Source organism: Triticum urartu, chromosome 7, assembly GCF_003073215.2.
Source record: "Triticum urartu cultivar G1812 chromosome 7, Tu2.1, whole genome shotgun sequence".
Classification (NCBI taxonomy): domain Eukaryota; kingdom Viridiplantae; phylum Streptophyta; class Magnoliopsida; order Poales; family Poaceae; genus Triticum; species Triticum urartu.
In genome coordinates this window covers 119,624,678-119,627,949 of record NC_053028.1, presented here as the reverse complement: position 1 = coordinate 119,627,949, position 3,272 = coordinate 119,624,678, and the positions used below count along the sequence as shown (strand labels likewise).

The 3,272-nt window shown below is 52.3% G+C and overlaps 1 pseudogene; it reads left to right on the top strand.

Annotated features, from left to right (window-relative positions):
- The first annotated feature begins 1,836 nt into the window (after positions 1 to 1,836).
- LOC125518525 lies at positions 1,837 to 2,792 on the top strand (annotated as a pseudogene).
- Positions 2,793 to 3,272: the final 480 nt, after the last annotated feature.

Here is a 3,272-nt window from a genome sequence, read left to right as displayed (position 1 = left end):
CAGCCACTTATAAAATACTATTTCGGACATGCCGCGTGCGCGTGCGAGTGTGGTTGGGCTCAGAACGGACAACGGACGGAACTGGGGGAACCCGGACGGATGCAAGTTTTGAAAACATGATGATGCAATGCGGATGATGACATGACAAGATGCAACACGCAAGCAAATGACAAGGCAACAACAGCGAATAACTGGAGGACACCTGGCACATCAGTCTCGGGGCGTCACAGCAGATGTGAAGCCTCCACCAAAGTTGCTGGCGCCCCACGTTCCACCGGAGCGAGCGCCGCCGCTAGATCGCTCGTCCCTCTCCCCTCCTATGTGCGTGTCTCTTATTTCCTTTGCTCTGCTCCGATGCCCGGCCTTGTGTCGTCGCCTTGCTTTGGTCCTTACACCTGCAACGGCCGTTTGCCGCGACTGCCTTGGACGCCCGACGCCTGCGGCGACGGCCTCGTGGCTCTTGTAGACGCCAAGCCACGCCTCGGCCTCTCCTCCAGCCTCCTCTCGCGCCCGCCAAGCCATGCCTGGCCCTCTCCTCCAGCCTCCTCTCGTGCCCGTGTGGATCTCGCGAGCCAGCCCCGTCCGCCTCCGGCCGATGCCAGCAAGCAGAGCCGTCGTCCGTGCGCTCAAGCCGGCTCAGACCGCCGCCTCCCCAGCTTGGCCACACCAGCCGCCCCTCTGAACTTCCCCGTCGGTCTTCGCCTCCTGCACGAGCCCCCGTCGTCCGTGTGCTCCGGCAGCTCCCCGTCGCGCCCGAGACCGCCTCGAATCTTCCTACCGAGGCCTCCGTTGCGACCAGCCTTTAACATGGGTCGACGCTGGCGGCAAGCGGTGGCACGTGCCCGGCGGTGGAGAACGGCAGAATAAGCATACGCGCGGTGGTGAGCCAGTCCAATAAGAGATAAGGGTCGCGTGCATAATTTCCAACAAATGCAGTGGTTTTTGCGTAAAAACGAAACATTTTTCCAGAGTGCCACTTAAATAGGGAGTGCGGGTTGATTTCAAAGAAACAAAGGGGCTTTTTCACAAAAACGTCAACGACGTACGACCTAATCGCTTTATTATTATTAGGGAAGATTAAAACACCACAAGTAAAAGCTTACACGGTACATACTCTTTTTCAATTTGAACTGTCGACACGTTTTATATTTAGGAACAAAGGTAGTAGATTTCAGTAGACCTCGTCATAAAACTTTAAAAACCTTAATTTGTTAAACTCAAGTAAAACCACAATTTTAAACCTTATCTATAGGAATTTGTAAAATCCGACGCAAGTTCAGGGAAGTGACAAAATAGATCCTCAAATCATGGTTTTCGAGGCTAGTATGCCAGTGGGAAGCTTTTGTATAGGAATTTGCAAGAAGCTGAACACACAAATGCTTTGTTTACAATATGGCCGAGCTGTTTTGTTAGTCATCACTTGTAATATCTGTTATTTCTCGTGTTCTTTGCACTATCATGATAGTTGATGAATAGCTTAAAAGTTTTTCTAAAGAAAAAAAAGACCAAAGGTTGAACTTGGATGGTGAGAATCAGCTTGGCTTAAAATTGTTTGATGCGTCGTGTCGCTCCTCTTGATGCAAACGTACCTTTCTTTGCAACTTTGATACAAACGTAGTCAAAGTAAACTCGGACGAGGCTATCCTTTTGCTGTTCTATATGATTCGTGGCCGTCCGTGTTAATTAGCGTCGACGGTCAGATATTCACGTTTCTTTTCACGTTCAGGTTTAGGATTTCCTACTATCTGTACAACTTCCTTATATTATCGGGCTGACGGCAGGCAGGCCTATTGCTGGCTGGCCATCTGGGCGGACGAACTAACCTAACGAAACAAGATGGGAATAAGGTCGAGGAGGCGAACCAGAGCCGCATCAACTGATCCACCGTGCCGCCGCCGCCGCCACCGCCGCCGCCGCACGGTGGACGTGCATAGTTTTCCTTGGTCGGTGATGTGGAGGGACTGGGCGGCTCTCCCCCGCGACGTACTGTGGCTCATCCTGAGCCTTCTCCCGCAGGCCGACATCCTCCGCGGCGCTGGGTGCGTGTGCGTCTCGTGGCGGCGGCTGGCCGTCGACGAGCCGCTGCTGTGGCGGCACATCGACCTCGCCGCCGACAAGGACAAGGGCAAGGACTCGGACTCGGACTCGAACTCGGACATAGACTTGGACTCGGACACAGACTCGGACACAGACTCAAACTCAGACCCACCGGCAGGGTGGCAGGCGACGGCGTGTGCTGCCGTGCGGCGCAGCGCCGGCCATTGCGAGTCCTTCCGCGGCCCCGTCGACGACATTTTCCTGCTCTACTTGGCAGACAGGTAGGCACCCCACGCGGCCATCGATCAGTTGATCTACGATCTGGTCACACATGCATCTCCCTGATCAACGTCTCTTAATAACCACAGGGCGCCATTGTTGCGGAGCCTTCACGTGACGTGCCCGTACGACATGGGCCGCACCCGCATGGAAAGTGAGATCTTCATCACGATGGTGGTGAAGAAGCTCCCTCTGCTGGAGCAGCTCGTGCTGTCCGACGGCCTGATCGAGCCAGGCTCGTTGGCTGCCTTCGCCGACCACTGCCCACGCCTTCGGCTGCTCAACGCCGGCGGCTGTCACACCTATGGCCGCATCAACAACACGTTGCGAGCGAGGCTGGAGAGCAGGATCAAGGATGTCCGGCTGCCAGTCCTGGCCGGCCGCTGCGGATGGATGCGCTTGATGCGTCCTCGGACCGGACGTTTGCGCGGGTAGCAAGTATCCCCGAATTAAACATTCGCGTAATTTGGTTATAGAATCTGTCTATGTCATATCTAAATGTGAGATAATATCTCACATCTAAGATGATGCCATTTTTTTTTATTGTCCAGCCAAGCTGTTGTTTTATTGTTTGTTGGTTTTTTATCCGGCACAGTTTTTGGAAAAAAAAAGACGCAAAAAAATAAGGCGCACGCACCAGGTGTCTAAGATGATGCCATTTTTTTTATTGTCCAGCCAAGCTGTTGTTTTATTGTTTGTTGGTTTTCTATCCGGCTCAGTTTTTGGAAAAAAAAAGACGCAAAACAATAAGGCGCACGCACCAGGTGTCTAAGATGATGCCATTTTTTTTATTGTCCAGCCAAGCTGTTGTTTTATTGTTTGTTGGTTTTCTATCCGGCTCAGTTTTTGGAAAAAAAAAGACGCAAAACAATAAGGCGCACGCACCAGGTGTCTAAGATGATGCCATTTTTTTTATTGTCCAGCCAAGCTGTTGTTTTATTGTTTGTTGGTTTTCT